We start from the raw sequence: 18709 nt of genomic DNA, 5'->3' as shown, positions 1-18709 counted from the left end.
TGTCACTCTTTTTCACACAAATATCCAATCAATTGCCAAACCTTGTTGATTCTACCTTCATAGCATTGCATTTAACCTCTTATTTTCACCCATTCCACAATCACTCTAGTTCATCATCATCAACAAACATTTCTTAAGTGCCTACTCTATGCTAGCCACTGTGTTGAGGGTTGAGGATGCAGAGAGAGAGGAAAAAACATGAACATTGCCCTGAAAGAGCTCACATTCTAATGAAGGAGACAACATCTGAAAAACCATACAATCACAAGATATATAAGGTGTAAATGAGAGGAAATCTCAGAAAGAAGACAGGGAAGGGGACTGAGAAAGGTCATTTTAGATGGCATTTTAATTAAGTCTTGAAAGGATCCAGGGAAGCCAAGAGGGAGTGGTGAGGGGAGAACATTGCAGGCATGGAGGACAGCCAGTAAAAAGGTATTAAGTTGACAGAAGGAGTCTTGTATACGAAGACTAGCAAGAAGTGTCATCACTGAGTCTGGGGTGGGGGAGTAAAGTATAAGAAGATTAAAAGTTAAAAAGGGGAGGTGTTATAAGGGGTTTAAAAGCCAAATAGAGGTATTTATATTTATCCTAGAGGTAACTGGGAGGCACCAAAGTTGCTGAATGGTGGTGGTGGCAAGGATGACATAGCCCTGAAAAGTCAGTTTGGTAATTGACTTGAGGATGGGATGAAGGAAAGAGAGACTGAAGACAGGGAGACCAACCTGTATGGTCTTGGCATGGGTGATAAGAGCATACACCAAGGTGGTAGCAGTGTAAGTGGAAAGGAGGGAATGTATATGAAAGATGTTGCAAAGGGAGAAAAGATGGCAGACTTCCAGATCATGTGACCAGGAAGATGGACCCTCAAACCTTTTCAAAACAAAATTTATGCACCAAAGATAAAACAACATTAGCTGTCTCCATGGTCTAAGACACTAGGAACCCAAAAGAAAGTTAAAAAAAAACCCATGAAATAATGTCTACCATGAGTTCACTAAGTACCCCTTCCCCCACCAACCACCACACTATGAGTAGTCAGGCTGACACTAGATGACCAGACCCACAGATTTGCAACAAAACCCAACCCTATACCCTGATCCCCTATCCCTTTTTCCAGTGCTTTGGAGATCCAGGCTCCAAGCTGTGGGAGTTTGCTGGGGTTTCAGTAGCAAGCACTGTGGTGGTAATACTCTGTGTTGTGAAAGACCTTTGCAGGAGAGTGGAGGAATAGAAGGAATGGGCAAGACACATACATGGGCTTGAAATAAAGCTCAATCCTAAATCCTGACACCACTGGCCCCATTCAGAGCCTCAGAGATCCAAATTTAAAATTACAGAATTAACCTTGGCTGCAGTAGCACCACTGTGGTAGTGCTCTGAACTACTGGGCTAGAAAATTGAGGAATGGAGGGAATGGGACAGGAAACTATGTGGAGGTTTTATGCAGGGCTATGCAGCATTACACTTAGCTTGAGAGAAAGATCTCAGTTTCCAGCTGAGTCTAATTCTGTTCTCCCAAATGTCGCTTGTGGCAGAGACCCTAGGCTAATGAACCATGAATTTCTCAGTGTGGGAGAAAGCTAAGATGCTCTGGGATCCAGCTTCCAGGGCAACCACCATCAGAGAGGAGGGAGTCAGAAAGTGAGCAATAATGAAAAAAGGGTAAAAAGACCAAAATTACCAAAAACCTCAGGAGGAAGAAAACTCAAAGACCTTGAGCATAAGGAGATAATTATTTAAATAGGGAAAACATTAATAGAAGAAGGAAATATGACCTACAGATCTACTAAATGAGATTAGGCTTCTATGAATATTGTAAAACAAAAGAAAATGACAAAAACTTGATGAGACAGTATATTGTGGAATTAGAAGAGAACATGGAACAACAAAATGCTGTTCCTGAGTGGATTAAGTGAGAAATGAGAATTATGAGAGCAGAACTTATGGCTTGTACAATGGAAATAATTGGTGGAATAGAAAAACTTGAATCTTTGATGGCAAGCCTCACCAAAGAAACAAAAGAAAGGACAACTTATTGGGAATGCAAATATGTAGAAGTGAAGGAAATCTGGAAGAAGAAAAGCAAAAAGAAAAACAACCCAATGAATAACATTAAAATAAAACAAATTCTCAATTCAAGTAAAACATATTAATTGTGAAAACAGGAAGTATAGAAACAACCTAAGGATTATAGGCCTCTCAAAAGAATGCAGGTTAAAAAACCTGAACATTATAATGCAAGAAATAATATAAGAAAACTTCCCAGAATTTCTGAACACAGAAAAGGCAATACCAATTGAAAGAATGCATAGCTTACCTCCATACAAAAACCCAAGGCTGCAAATTTCAAAACACATAGTGGTTACATTTAACAAAAATTCAATTTAGAAACAACTATTCTACAAATTACCAAGAGAAAAACCTTTGGATACAAAGGAAGATAAATGAAAACAACACAAGACTATTCTGAATCCACTAGAAAATGCAGGAAAAGATGGATTGATGTGTGCTAAAGAGTAACTGAGGATCCATTTGGAAGATCCAATGCAGGGTGTAACCCAGCACAGGATGTGACCTACCCTGAAAACCTTGGCTTAATCATAAATGATAAAAAGATGGATGCCCCAAAATAAAAAGAAATATTCTTGGAAAGGAAAAAATGACTTGTAGAGATTATTTGCTTCTTGAACACCCCAGACAAGAGAATCACTTGAGGACTCAATGAATGCACCAGCCAAGCACAGTAATGGCAAAAGAATGACAGCAGAGAGACCAGTGAGAGCTTTTTTTCTAAATGTTGTCAATATACTATTAGGAGACATCCTGTTTTCCAGGGCTAAGGCCCAGCAAACAAGTTGTGACCTGAGCTTGGCATAACAACAATCCTTTGTGCTCACCTTCTGAAACTAAAGGTCCCTGAGCTTGGGCAAGCACCAATAGGCCTATACATAAAGCCCTGCTATGAACAGACTTTTTGTCATTAGACAACCTTGTTTCACTTTTGCTGTTGTGCCTCACTACTGTTGTTACACTGCACTGTTTGACTCTTTGTCTAGCCACAAATATATAAATCAAGGTTCAGACACACTAAAGTGGGTCCCTCCATTAGGGGTGGGGCCCTGGTACATGTGTCCTTGGTTGCAAGCCATTTCCCTCATTTTGAAATTAAACTCCTGTTTGATTCCTGACCCTCCTGTCTCTAGTCTGCTCTGTTTGGCTCTGGCTATCCACAGATTAGAGGCCTTTTTGGTTCAGTTGACAATGTACACGAGGAGACAGGGATAAAGGCTGAAGTCAGGTGGAGGAAATGGTGGAGAGGCAGGCTTGGGGTTTTATGGCTAGAATTTCATGCTACTCTCCCTTCAGGTGAATCAACGTCTTTTGTGAGACATTACAAAGTGGGCGGATTCATGAAAGGAAGGGAGAGCAGTGGGGGGTGGGGTAGAGGCAAGGATGTGATGTGCCCAGGTCAAATCAAGGGCTAGCAATGACAGGAAGGTGACCTCTGTGGTATCAGGAAGAGAAGAGCCTGCAGGGGAGAGGATAAGGGTGGAAAATTGAAAAAGGAAGGAGTCCTTGCTTTGGTGATGGGAGTATATTTCACTGGTGAATACTTCTATGGGTGAAGAGAGATGTTCTGTGAAAGGAGATGAGGACCTTGTGCTAGGTGTGATCTAGAGGATTTGGTGCTTTAAAACACTAATGGTCTTACTTTGGGTGGGGGGGGGAGTTGGAATTTATGTGGGCATCTGTTATCTGGGGAGTGGGAAGGTATGGACCCAAGGAGGAGATTTTAAAGCAAATGGCAAAGGAAAATGATCAGGGATAAATAGATTGCATAATCAGATGTGGTGGTATAGGAGTCTTAGTATGGGGCAGTGTCCTTTCTGTCACCTGTAGGATTTGTGTTTTTTTTTCTGTGAGTGAGGCACAATGGAAAGGGGAATCTGTGTGGGAAGTTGCACAAGGCAGTGGCAGAAATTGCTTAGGGGGGATAGCCCAGAATGGATACCTCAGAGATTTTGGCTTCATGAGGAATGCAGAGAATACAGAAGGACCAGCTACGTGGCTCAAAGCAGTTAGGTGGCTCAGTGGAAATTGTGCTGGGCCTGAAGTCATGAAGATTTGAGTTCAAATCTGGCCTCTATACTTAGTAACTGTGTGACCCTGGACAAGTCACTTAACCTCTGTTTTTCTTAATCTACTGGAAAAGGAAATGTTAAACTACTCCAGTATCTTTGCCAATAAAACCCCATAAAGAGGTCATGAAGAGTTGGACATGACTGAAATTCTCTCTGGAAAGGGGTGCAAAAATGGAATTTAAAACATTTTTGAATGGGACAAGTAAAGGGGAGGAGAACAAGAGTAAATATACTGATTGAGAGGAAAAAAAGGGGTGGAAGATAAAAGTAGGATAGAAAACAGAAATAATAAGCAAAACAAATGGGAAGGAGGATCAGGAGTGAGAGGAAGAGAGGCAGTGAGAATAGGGCCAACCTAAAAAAGAGAATAGGTTAAACAATACAATAAAAAGAAAAGAGTGACATATTGGATAAGAAAACAAAATTCTACAATCTGTTACTCACAAGAAACATATTTAAAAAACAAAGACATATATACAAACAAAGACACATACACAGTAAAACTGAAGGGATGGGAAAAATATTATCATCAAGTAAATTCAAAAAGAAAAGCACAAACATTATAAAAATAAAAAGAAATAAACAAGGAAACTATATTATGCTGAAATGAACCATAGACAACAAATCAATGTTAGTAATAAACTTAAAAATTCTAAATGCCTTAGCATCTAAGTTCATAATTACCTGAGCTACAAGAAGACAAGGACAATAACACAATTGTGTCAGGAGACTTTAATTCTCTCAATTATGGATAAGTTTAATAGAAAGATAAACAGAAGGGAAAATATGAAGCTGGACAAATTGCTTGAGAAACTAGAATTAAAAAACTTACAGTGTCTTCTAAACAGGACTGAAAGAAGAATATACATATTTCTCAGTGCCACATTGAATGAACTTTTATAAAAGCTGACCATATATTAGGGCACTGAAATATTGCAAACAAATGTAAAAAAGCAGAAACACTAAGTACAACTTTTACAGACTATAACAGAATAAAGAATAGTCATTGGTTCAAGTACCACAAAGAAAAGACGTAATCCCAAATAGAAACTGAACAATGAAATCTTAAATAATGAGTGGGTCAAAGAATAAATTACAGAAATAATAATTATGTGAAAGAAAGTGATAATGATTAAATGACATCAAAATTTCTGGGATGCAGCTAAAGCAATTCTCAGAAGAAAAAAAATCATATTCTTATAAACATACTTTAACAAAATAGAAAAACTGAAAGAATTAGTGAACTGAACATGCATTTAAAAAACTAACAAATCTAAAATAAGTATAAAAGAGGAGATACTAAAAATTAGAGAAGTCAATAAATGGAAACAAAAAAACACAAAAATTAAAAAATTAAAAGCTAGATTTTTTAAAAGATTAATGAATTGATAAACCTTTGGCTAATTTGATTAAAAACAAAAGAGCTGAAAAATCAAACAAAAAATAGCAAACAAACAAGATGAAATCACATCAAAACTAGAAGAAACAAAAAGAATAATCAGAACACATACATAGTCATATGCTAACAAAATTGAGAACAAAAAAGAAATAGAGGAATGACTTCAAAAATATGAAATACTGAAACTATAAATAAAGAAAAAGCTTGTCAAGAGATTTGACATGTGGAGATTGAATTTGATTGAGGAGTCAAGGATTACACCGAGATTGTGAGCCTGGCTAATTAGGAAGATGATGACACTCTACAGAAATAGAAATATTTAGAAGAAGGTAGAATTTGGGGGAGGGGAAGATAATGAGCTGTATTTGGTATATATTGAGTTTGAGATGCCTTTGTAACATCCAATTTTAGATGTCTAAGAGGCAGTTGTTGATGTTGAGGCTGAAGGTTAAGAGAGAGATTAGAAGTGAATAGACCTTACAATAATCTCAACTGCAAAATTGGGATCATAAGGAGCACCTATTTCAGAGGTGTTGTGAGGATCCAATATGATAATATATATAAAAATCATTTAGCAGAGTGCCTGACACATAATAGGTGCTTAATAAATGCTTATCTTCTTTCCTTTCTCTTCTATTTGGCATTTATATCTTTACCACCTCGATTCATTCTTCTTTTCCAATCATATTATATCTTGTTTCCTTAACATATTCTTCATTGCAGTCCAGATTCAACCTCCTGACTTTGTGTCTTTGCACTGGCTTTCCTGGATTCCCTCCTCACCTTCTCCTTTTCAAATCATTAGTTATCTTCAAACCTTGACACATATACCAACTCTTACATCAAGATTTCCTTGATGCTTCTAGCTGTCTATCCTCACTCCCCCAATTATGTTGTTGTTATTCAGTCATATTTGACTTTTTGTGACCTCTTTTGGCATTTTCTTGGCAGAGATATTGGAGTGGTTTGCCATTTCCTTCTCCAACTCATTTTACAGATGAGGAAACTGAGGCAAACAGGGTTCACTGACTTGCGCAGGGTCACATAGCTAGTAAGTGTTTGAGGTCGGATTTGAACTCAGGTCTTCCTGTCTCCAGGCCTGGTACTCTATTCACTGTTCCACCTAGCTACATCAATTATCTTGTTACATTTTGTCTAGGTGAACATGTCTTCTGATAGAATGAAAGCTCCCTGAGAGCAAGGATTGTTTCATTTTTGTTTTTATATTGCTAGTATATGGAAAAGTGCCTGGCACATTGTAAGTGCTTAATAAATTCTTGCTTGAGGAGGAAGTGAATAGCTTCGCTGTGAGGGTGCATAAACACAGAGGAGCTTAGGAAATTTGGATCTAGTGCTCCTGGCTTCCTGATTGACTGAGGGTCAGTGGAGAGCAATGCAAGTTTAAGAATGGAGTGAGATATCTGGTTCCTGAGCACGTCTGTTCCTTGTGCGGCTAGCTGTTTCTAAGTGCAGCTAGGAGTTAGTCTAATTTTTCACTTATAGAAGGTAGTTCTGAGAGGAAACCCATGAACCTGAAATCTGACCTAAAGAATTGCATTGTTTTGCTAATGAAGTTACTACCCCCATCTTATGATGTCATAAGCAGGTGGTATTGCCTTGGTAACATAGCAGGATATTTTTATTAGGGAAATACAGGAACAGATAGACAGCGTCATTCCATAGAGAATTAGAAAAAAGAAGAAGAAAAAGTAGGTTTACTAAAATGAGCAACATGAAAAAAAGTCTTTGGCACGCTGAATGACCTAGTCATAGAAAATAGAAATTCAGATTGCATTTCATGTATACATTTTGAATCCACAAAATATGTTTTATCAGCAGGAACAGAAGGAGTCTCTTAGACTTTGGAGAAATTTCCATGTTCTAGCACTTACTTTCTTGCTTTTTGTAAGCAGCCTTTTAGTGAAGTTAATGTAGTATGCCATATGTTAGCAGAAGAACATATGGGGAAACTGTGTATGGTGTTTGTGTTTAAGGGCTAAACCTCAGATGATTCAGTCTTGTCTTGATGGCCTAAAGATTATTTAATTCAACAAACTTACTTTTCATCAGGTTAAAATATTGCAATTTTATTTAATGGCCACATGTAGTATATGTAATTAAGTTTACTGTTAAGACATTTTCAGTGATATTTAAAAAGTCAGTAAGAAACATTTACAAAATCTAACTACATTTTAGATGGTCTGCTAGAGAACAATACTTATTTTATTCATTTTGTTTTGGACTACAGGAAGGTGATTGCTTAATGCTTCACTTGAGCCTTTATAATTCATCAGTTCCTTCAATATAACTAATTCTAAAGACTTCTAAAAAGAGAAACATATGGATTCTATACCATACTTTATCTCATCACTTGATGAAGATCAAACAGGTTTTCCACCATGTTTAGCAGTAAACAGATGCTGACCTCATCTGGAGTTGGTGAATACATTCCTCACATTCTTGCACACATGTTGAGCTGGAGGGCTGGGGTTGGAATAAAAAGCAACATCCTACAAGTGTGAATGAATTCCTCTGTTCTTAGGCTATGTAATATTTTTTGGAATAAACGCTTGTGAAACTGAATTCTTCCTCTAGTCATGACTCTACTGAAGTCCCCTTATTATTCTTCATGCAGCTCCATAAAAGCCAGTGAAATTGTATTCTTCCTAAAGCAACTCCCTGGTTCCTAGCTACTGTAGTTACTTCATCACTCTGTTAAATGGTGATCTAGTATATCTCTCTCCAGGCAGGGGAACTGGCTCATCTTGCTGCTCTTTGCTCTTCTGAAGATTTCTGAATATTTAAAAAGAGGCTCCTGAGCCATCTCTGTTCCTGTTTTATGCTAGCTCACTGTTGATGTGAAACTGAATTCCTCCCAAGAACAATTTTCCTAGAATGAGTCTTTCTATGTCTCTTGTTATTTGATGTGGCTGAGACATGGGACTGCTCTATTCCTTTCTATACCATCCTTGATGTGTGGTACAGCAACTCTAACACAAGTAAATTCAGAGACTTCTCAAGGTGGAAGCAAAAAGTTACTCTTTATTACAATCTCGCGAGAAGGGGCATCTACTCCTCCAGTACATTACCAGCAGGAAAGAGGCGAGGCATAAAGGACAAAGCAAGGTTATATATCTTAACACAAACAAGAAACTCCCACCCCGCTACTATCCGTTACTCCCATTGGCTGGGAAGCGGGCTTACATTCTAGGCTCGAAAATCTTTCCCATTCCCAAAGAACAAGGAAACAGGGTATAGCCAATCCAAACATACATGTCCTTATTTAGTATACCTAATGCTGACATGGCAGTGGCAATCAGGAGAGGGTTTAAAGCCGAATTAAACTTATGGCCTGTTCATTCTCTCAGAGTCTATCTCCAGTTTTGAGACAGTCTTTTCATCACCATCCTGAGAAGTCTTCACAGAGGTTATATGTCATTCATGGACAAATTGTCATCCTTTCTCTGTTAGAAAACCTCCATGGAGGGGGAACTAGCTACCTCCTAAGGTAGGTAGCTTTTTCATCCTTGAGATAACTTGGATTAGGATGTTTTTCTTTATAGCAAGCCTGAATCTCTGCACTTTTCTCCCATCGTTTCTATTTTTGTTTGTTCTCTGGGGCCAGGTAGAACAAGTCTAATTCTTTCAAATCCTTGAGAATGGCTAGGAGTTTTTAATGAAGAAGGTCTGAGGATAGATTTCAGGGAGTCCATGAACTTGAATGGGAAAAAGTCACATCTTAATTTCAATGTAATTGACTTTCTTTATAGTCCTATGTAATTTATTCTATGCATTTAAAACTTTTATTATATACATCCAAGATCCTTATTCACGAAGGGGTTCATAGACTTCTCCAGACAACCATGACAACAAAAAAGACTTTAAGAAGCCCTGCTCAATAACTTCACATTATTTTCTAGTTCCTTCACCCAGTCCTGATGTGGCATAGTTTTAATTTTCCTCACCATTCAGGTTGGACTTTTTAAAGCCTTACTCCAACTTGTCAATATTCTTCAAAAAATGTGGTGCTTAGGCCTGAACACAATGTTGCAGAAGGAATCTGACCAGTGCTTGGGCACCTTTACCAGAAACATAAACATGTATCATGAAGAAGATTCATTTAGTAGACATTCTGAGCATCAAAGTGTCAAAAGTACTGGAGGGCTAGGGTTTCTGAAGACTTAGAGTTTTGAAGCCAGAATAGTGCCTTGTTGCCAACTTGTGGAGGGAAGGGGTATGATTCTATTGAGGGGTGTGTGTGGCTTGTGTAGTATGTTTATTTTTCTTTTCCTATCCCTTCATCTCACCTTAAGGATCTCTAGAGGCATGGAGCACAGCCAACCTGGCACTATCCCTAGGATCCTGCCATTGTGGTGCTCTTCTCCCTGTCTTTCCCCACAATTACCAAAGAGGTAAGGGTGTAGACTACCTGAGGCTTGGGGTACCCCCTCCTGGTATAACTGCATCAATGGTGTGGGAACTGGGGAGATAGAGTATATACACAGATTAGTCAATCAGTTATTAAGAATTTACTCTATGTCAGGCACTGGCTAAGTGCTAGGGATACAAAGTAAAACAAAAAATCGTCCCTGACCTTGAAGAGGTCTTTGATGGGGGAGATAACATACAAACAAATAGGTACAAACTCGACACAAGATAAACAGGAAATAGTCAAAAGAGGGAAGGTGCCATAATTAAGAGGGATTGGAAAAGGTTTCTTGTGGAAGGTGAGACTTTAGTCCGGACTTGAAGGAAGTGATGGAAGCCAGGAGGCAGAGATGAAGAGGGAGCAAATTCCAGGCACCAGGGGACAGCCAGATAAAATGCCAAGATGTCTTGTTTGGTGAATAGCAAGGAAACCAGTGTCATTGAATTAAAGTATGTGTGTGTGTGTGTGTGTGTATGTGTGTATGTGTATGTGAAGTACAAGAAAGAAGACTGGAAAGGTGTGTGTGGGGGTCTAGATTATAAAGGGCTTTGCATAACAAAAGATTTTAGATTTGATCTAGAAGTCATAGGGAGATACTGGTGTTGATTGAGTGGGGTTGGGGGGTGACATGGTAAGACCTATGCTTTAGGAAAATGACTTCAGTGGCTGAATGGAGGATAGACTAGAATGGGGAGAGACTTGAGGCAGGCAGAACAACCAGCAGGTTATTGTAATAGTTGGGGCATGAGGAGATGAAGGTCTGTACCAGGGTGGTGGCAGTATCTGAGAAGAGAAGGGGGTGTAATGGGGTTGGAATCTGGACCTCAAGAAGGAAAAACCCTGGACTTTCCCACATGGCCAAATCTCTGGCTTTTGCCTGAGACTATAATCCCATCAACTGGTCTTTCATTGTGAATCTTCCAATTCTGTTACCCTTAACCTAGCCTAGTCCTCCATTGTCTTACCTCCCTATGCCCCCTGGCCACTTCCCACCCTTAATCCTAGCTAGACTCCATTCTCCCTTGGCCACAGGTCCCTGGCATTCTATTACCTCACAGTCTCCACAGACTACTTGGCCACTTCTAGGTCTCTCCCACAGTCTTTCTGTATATACGGTCCATCATGTCTCCATTAAGGTGCTCAGATTCTTAAAATCTAGCCATTGCTCAGATTCTTATAATCTAGCCAACAGCTCACTAATGTTCCGACTCCTTGAGTCTGGCCAATATGGCAGATGTTCTAATAAACCTTGTGTTTGGCTGGAAGAAGGGTTGGGTCAAATTCTTTCAGGCAGGACAACCCCTAAACCCCAACATGTGTATTTGAGAGATGTTGCAAAGGTGAAATTACCTCAGCAACAAACTAGGTTTGGTGGAGGGCAGTGAGAGATAGTGAGGAATTGAGGATGAAACCTAGGTTGTGAGCCTGGGAGACTGGGAAAATTGTGGTGCCTTTAACAATAATAAGGAAGTTTGGAGGGAGAAGGCTTTAGGTAGAAATGATGGGGTTGGGATCTAGACCCCAAAAAGGAAAAAACCCTGGACTTTCCCACATGGCCAAATCTCTGGTTTTTGCCTGAGGCTATAATCCCTTCAACTGGCCTTTCATGGTGGCCATATCCAATCTCCCAATTCTGTTACCCTTAACCTAGCCTAGCCTTCCATTGTCTTACCTCCCTATGGTCCCAGGCCACTTCCCACCCTTAATCCTCTCTAGGCTCCATTTTCCCTTGGCCATGTGGTCCAGGTCCCTGGAGTTCTATTACCTCATAGACTACTTGGCCACTTCTATATCCCTCCCATAGTCTTTCTGTGTATAAGGTCCATCTTGTCTCCATTAAGATGCTCAGCTTCTTATAATCTAGTCACTGCTCAGATTCCTTAAGAAGAATGTTCTAACAAACCTTGTCTTTGTCAAGGAAAGGAGATTTGGGTTGGATTCTTTCAGGCAGGATCTGTGTGGTGTGATTTTGGGGTCCCAGCACCCCTAAATCCCTAGACCTCAACAGAAAGATGAGTTCAATTTTGGACATGTAGAGTTTAAGATGTCAACTGGATATCCAGTTCAAGATGTCCAAAGGCAGTTGGAGATGTGAGTCTGAAGGTCAGCAGAGAGGTTAGGACTGGATAAGTAGTTATGAGAATCATTAGCATAGAGATGATAATTGAATCCATGGGAGCTGATGAGATTCCCAAGTGGTCATTTAGAGGGGGAGGAGCATGGAGCCTGGCACCAAGCCCAGTGAAAAGAAATATCAAATAGGTAAGAGGACTACCAGGAGAGATTAGTGTTCCAAAACCCTAGAGAGAAGAGAATATCAAGAAAAGGGTGATTGACAATGTTGAAAGCTGCAGACAGGTCAAGAAAGATGAGGATTGAGAAAAGGTCATTGGATTTAACAAATAAGAGACAACTGGTAACTTTGGAGATAGCAATTTCTGTTGAATGATGAGATCAGAAGCCAGATTATGAGAAAAAAGATTATGAAGGCACCTATTGTAAACAGCCTTTTCAAGGAGTTTAGCAGGCAGAAGAGATGCAGAATGATAGTTAGGGGGAGATCAAATGAGGGCTTTTTGAGGATGGGTAGATATGGGAATATTTGTAGTTAGCAGCCAACAGACAGGGAGAGATTATAGATAAATGAGAATGGGGATGAAAGAGGGGGCTGAAGATAGAGAAGATAGGGGTAAAATGGGATCATTTGTACATGAAAGGGGTTTGTCTTGGGGAGGAGAAGGGCCACTTCATTATGAGATGGGGTGAAGGAAGAGATAGTAGTAGAAGGCATCTGAATGGTGTGATATGAGAAATAGGTGAGGAGTTTTCTATGAATGACATCATTTTTTTTTTCAGTGAAATATGAGGCAAGATTCTTACCTGAGAGGGTGGGAGGAGAGACTGCCATTGAAGATTTGAGGAGGGATGAAAAAATTTAGAACATTATGGAGAGTGTTATAATGAGCAGATAAGGGAGGTATAGAAGGATTGCTTAGCAGTAGTGAGGGCCCAGTTGAGCTTATATAACATAAATTTGTAGTAGACCCAGTCAGAATGGTTGTGTAATTTTCTTCTGTTTTCATCAGCATTTGTAGAACGTGTATAGGAGCAAAGGCAGAAGATGGTGGGTGTAGAGTTGAACTGATTCCCCCATGGGGCAAGTTGGGGAAAGGAATGAAGAGTGGTTAGTGAAGGAGTGATGGCATCAGAGAGAACTCAGGGGTCCATGGATTGGAGGTCATGGTGTGGACAAAGAGTAGACTTTGGTATGGGAAGGCAAATTGGGGGTGGGGAGGAGGAGTCAATAGTTTGTTGTCAGATAAGGGAATTTTAGAATTCTTTAACATGGAGATGGTGAATTTATGTGTGATGGCAAAATTAAGGGTATGATCATCTTTGTGAGTGGCTGAAGTGAGTTGTAGGGGTAGGTCATAGGACATGAATAGATTGAGGAACTTGGAAGGTTAAGGTGTTTGAGAAAGTAATAATGAGAGCAGGAATTAGAGAGGAAAGATTGTGAGTTAGGTACTAAACTTATTGAGGAAGGAACGGGAATGTACTGGAGGTCCGTGGACACTAACTAAAGGAATTTTTTGGGGGCAGAAGATGTGGATTGTGTGGCGCTCAAAGTATAAGAGGTTATTGAGTAATGGTGTTACAGGGAGAACTTGCAAATGGCAATGAGGAGCATAGCGTGTTCTAACTTCCCCACCTTGACAAGTCAGCCAAGGGGAATGAGTGAAAATGCAGCCAGTGCTGGAAAGGGTGGCCAAGAAGGCTATGTAATTAAAGTTGAATTAGATCTCAGTGATTGTCGGAAGGTGGAAGGAGTGGGAAAGGAAAAGGTTTAAGATGAAAGTAAATCCATTGCTTATGAAGTAGGCATTTCAGGGTGTATAGTGGAAAGGGTGGATAGTGTTTGGTTGGGACTTTTGGGTAGGTAGGTTGAGGATATGGGAATAAAGAATTAGGTAATAAGGTTGACAAGGATGGGAATAAGGAATCAGGTAATGGGGGATAGTGAATAAAGTCTGAATGCTGACCGACAGATGTTCAGAATCACTAGGATGCATGGGAGATGGCCAGGTGCGAATCTGTTAATCTTTAAGTTAAAGACATCTCTCCTTAATGGAGACTGGAGGTCAGGCAGAAGATGCACAAAGCATGAGATGGAGGGGCCCCTGTTTCTCTTCTCATCTTCCCTCTAGAAGCTCCTTCTTAAATTCCTGTCAGGTGGTTAAGATCAGATAGGAGACAGATCGCACAAGATGGAAAACTGCCTCTTCACTTCCTACAGGAAATATACACAGCTCTGGAAGTTCCCCCCTTTACTCTCCTCTTCCCTTGGTAGGTTGGAGGTCAGACAAGAGATGGGCCTACACCAGATACAAGGTGAATAATCTTTCTTTTTCCTCTTTCTGCAGGAGACAGGTGTAAGAGTGGTCAAATAGGCAGAATCGTGAGGAGGAAGCAGTGCCATTAAACTCAGAAAGAAGAGACTATCGAAGAGGAGAAGGTGGACACCAATGCTGTAGAAAAATCAAGAGGATGAGCATTGAGTGGAGGCTATACATAAACTATTTAGAGATAGTTGGTAAGTTTGGAGAGAAGAGTTTCAGTTGAACGATAAAGCCAGAGCCCATAATTCATGGGGTTTAGAAGGGAATGAGTAGGAAGAGACTGAGACAACTAGGGGCATCAGGAAAGCATTTAGAAGAGGACACATAAGCTGTGCTTTGAAGGTAGCTAGGGTTTCTGAAACATGGAAGTGAAAAAGGAGTGGATTTCAGCTATGGTCAGCTGGGAGCAGGCAGTGGAGGAAGCAGACAGCCTATGCAAAGGCACAGATATAGGAGATGGAGGGCTGTATAGAAGGAACAGAAGGAAGGCTGTTTTGTCAGATTCATCTATACAATGAAGACTTTATAGTAGTTGGCCTTTGAGGTTCTGATGAGGTTTAGGGGTACTGGGACCCTGAGATCACAACATGTGAGTCCTGCCCAAAAGAATTCGACCCAAGCCTTCTTTCAGTCAAAGATAAGATTTATTAAAGATCTACCATATTAGCCAGACTCTTAAAGAATCTGAGCACCTGTGAGGTATTGGCTAGATTCTAAGAATCTGAGCACTGACTAGATTTTAAGATTCTAAGTACCTTAATGGAGACAAGATGGACCTTATATACAGAAAGACTGTGGGAGGGATCTAGGAGTGGCCAAGGAGTTTGGAGTGACTGGAGGAGAGGTCTAAGGAATATCTGAATGGGAGTGGCCAGTGAGCTGGGGTGAACAGAACTCCAGGGACCTGGACTACTTGGCCAAGGGAGAATCAAGCTTAGCTAGGATTAAGTGTGGGAAATGGCCAGGGGCCAGAGGTAGGTAACAGGATTGGAAAATTGGGTGTAGCCACAATGAAAGGCCAGTTGATGGGATTATAGCCTCAGGGAACTGCCAGAGATTTGGCCATGTGGGCAAGTCCAGGGTTTTTTCCTTTTTGGGGTCTAGATCCCATCCTTATCAGTTCTTTTTGTCTGCATATTTATGATCCTATGAAATTAGAGCACATGAAGGGGAGTTATGAACTTGCAGTTTGGACAAATTGCTTGGATCTAGATTGTGTTGGGTTTTCCATGTCAAACTGAGGAGACTGTACTGCTTAGAGGCAGCAGAAATTTCATAGTGTAGGTCCAGGTTTGCATACGATCTAGGTACAATCAAAGTTGCAAACAAAGGCCTCACTCTTTAAACTCATCAAGTTGATTAGATATATTACTCTTTTTGATCTTCTACTTATGCTATCTAATATCAAAGGGATTTAAAAAAAATTCTTATTGGATTGACTCTGTGATGGGGTTGGAATCTGGACCTCAGAAAGAAAAACCCTAGACTTTCCCACATGGCCAAATCTCTGTTCCCCTGAGGCTATAATCACATCAACCCATCTTTCATTGTGGTTACACCCAATCTCCCCTCACACCAGTTTACTGGCCACTCCCATCTAAATCTCCTTAGGCCCCTCCTCCCATCACCCCAAACTACTTGGTCACTCCTAGATCCCTCCCACAGGCTTTCTATATATAAGGTCCATCCTGTCTCGATTAAGATGCTGGTATTCTTATAATCTAGCCACTGCTTAGATTCTTACAATCTAATCACTGCTCAGATTCTTAAAATCTAGCCAATAGCTTACTAATGTTCAGACTCCTTAAGAGTCTGCCCAATATGATGGATGTTCTAATAAACCTTGTCTTTAGCCGAAAGAAGGCTTGGGTTGAATTCTTTTGGGCAGGACCTGTGTGTTGTGATTTTGGGGTCCCAGCACCCCTAAACTTCTAAACCGCATCATCTGGAGCACACTTCCTTTAGCACTGTTCCAAATCTTTTCTCCTTGATCTTTATACTGGCACCCCTCATAGCTTCACCTGCCACGTTATTCTGTATTCTTATATTAAACCCTAAAGCAATGTTTGCTGTTCTTCTGCCTCAGTTTCTCTTATTGCTTCACCATACTGTGCAAAGGAATATCTTTCAAGGCAAATGACCAAACTTACATCTTTGCCCTTTGTTCATTTGGAGGCTACTGAATGATTCCTCTCAATTGAGAAAGTTGAGGGCATATACCATAAACTCCATCTTCATCATTCCCCATCCTTCCTACTCTCTCAACATTTCCCAATTTCTCATCCTTTACTTCAATATCTGATGTAATGTCTCTTGTACTTGCAAGAAAAACCCTTCTAGTGCACTTGATGCAACCTCCTCTCCCAATTCCTTCAACAGCTTTCCCCCCTATTTCCTCTTTCCTTCCTATCTTCAATCTTTCTTAAGCTCTTGGCTCCTTCTCTGCTGCCTACAAACATACCTAGGTCTCCTGCCATCCTTAAAAAATTGCCCCTTCTTTCATTTGCTCTTTCATCCTCTGCTCCTCCTGCTTACTCTCTCTTATTTCTCTCTTCCAGTCTGTGGCCAAGGGTAGTGTTCTCCTTTACTTAACTTCATTTTATGTCCTCCCTGTGCTCACAAAATATTGCAGGGCTTCTCTACTCTTTACAACTCTCTTTGGTTTGGTTTTCCTCCCTTTCCAACTCTTGGCCCTCCTTCCAATTTTCTTCTTCCTTCCCCTTTACTCTTCTCCTTAGCCCTGTCATGAATGAAAAGTACTCAGTGATTGTGACGGTACTGGCTTCATGATGAGTGGATCTGAGGCATGGGGAAATTAAATGAATTGTCCAAGATCACACATGCCAACAATATATCCTTTCTGGGATCATGTATATGGAAAGAAGATCCTATTACGGAGGTGAAACTGCATCTATTATACTACTGGAAGATTTATACAAAAAGTTTAATACGCCAGGATACCCACCAGCCTCAAAGGTAAGGGGAAGAGTCTGAAGTGTGAACCTAATTCCTAAATTCCTTATGTCTAATGATCAGTTGGTTAAGACCCTGCTTTATATAGAACTCACCAAATATCTGCCTTCAAAGTCACTGAAAGAAAGCTTGTTTACCAGAGAGGAGAAATCTATAAAGTTCCTTCCACTAAGTCATAAGCCTTGGCATCTAGCATGCAGGCATTGTTTGAGAAATGTTAGTTCAGGAAATTCTTAGCATATGTTGCCAACTTTGATGAAAAAGACTCCAGAACTTTTGAGGGTGTTGATCCTAGGAAGAGTACAATGTGAGATGTGCACAAGAGACAAGATGTCATAGATTTTACTGGTAATGCCCTTGTCCTTTACAGAACTGATGACTATTTAAATCAACCATGTTATGAAACCATCAACAGAATTAAACTTTATACTGATTCATTGGCAAGGCTAAGTGCCATTTGTGGGGGTACCTATATGTTGAATAAGCCAAATGAAGAAATCATTGTAAAAAATGGACAAGTGGCTGGTATAAAATCTGAAGAAGAGATTGCTAACTGCAAGCAGTTTATCTGTGACCCTAATCATGTAAAAGAAAGGGTAAAAGAAGTAGGCTAGGGGATCAGAGTTATCTATGTCCTAAGTCACCCAATTAAAAGTACCAACGATGCCAACTCCTACTAGATGATCATTCCACAGAACTAGGTTAACCCACAGTCAGATATTTACATTTGTATGATTTCGTCTGCACACAATGTGGTAGCACAAGGAAAGTATATAGCCACACTATTAATACTATTGTGGGAACAAGAGAATCTGAGCAAAAAATCAGACCAGCATTAGAGCTCTTGACACTAACTGGTCAGAAATTTGTTAGCATCAATGATTGCTATATTCCAGCTGATTTGGGAACAGAAAGTTCATCTTCATTTCCTGAAGTTACACTTCAGTTGTGATGATATTAAAGACATCTATAAGAGGGTGGCAGGGTCTGAGAGTGACTTTCATTTCTTACCTGGCTGCACTACTTTGGGACTTCTCTGACTGACTCAACCATACTCCGGGAAGCTCAATAATCTCATCATCCTGGTACTTCAATTTACCACTTCTCTCTATCCCTCTGATTAGAGGATGGAGCCAGGAACTCCAAATCCTCCTTTTAACAAGGGTGTTCACCTCAGAACATCTCATTTCGAACCTGGTGGTACTACTTTGGGACTTCTCTGACTTTTCCAGTATACCCTGAAGTTAGATACCTTCCCTGGCCCTCTTCTCTCCTCTGCTTTTCAGTTTCTTTTTGTGTGTTGTCTTCCCCCATTAGATCGTAAGCTTCTGGAGGGCGTGTGTATGTGTGTGTGTGTGTGTGT

General features: G+C 40.2%; 1 pseudogene; it reads left to right on the top strand.

The window, feature by feature from the left end:
- The first annotated feature begins 17241 nt into the window (after positions 1 to 17241).
- Positions 17242 to 18386, top strand: LOC114053825 (annotated as a pseudogene).
- Positions 18387 to 18709: the final 323 nt, after the last annotated feature.

The sequence above is a fragment of the Vombatus ursinus genome, unplaced genomic scaffold (assembly GCF_900497805.2).
Source record: "Vombatus ursinus unplaced genomic scaffold, bare-nosed wombat genome assembly UNPS02014812.1, whole genome shotgun sequence".
NCBI lineage: Eukaryota > Metazoa > Chordata > Mammalia > Diprotodontia > Vombatidae > Vombatus > Vombatus ursinus.
This window is presented reverse-complemented; position numbering and strand designations above follow the sequence as displayed.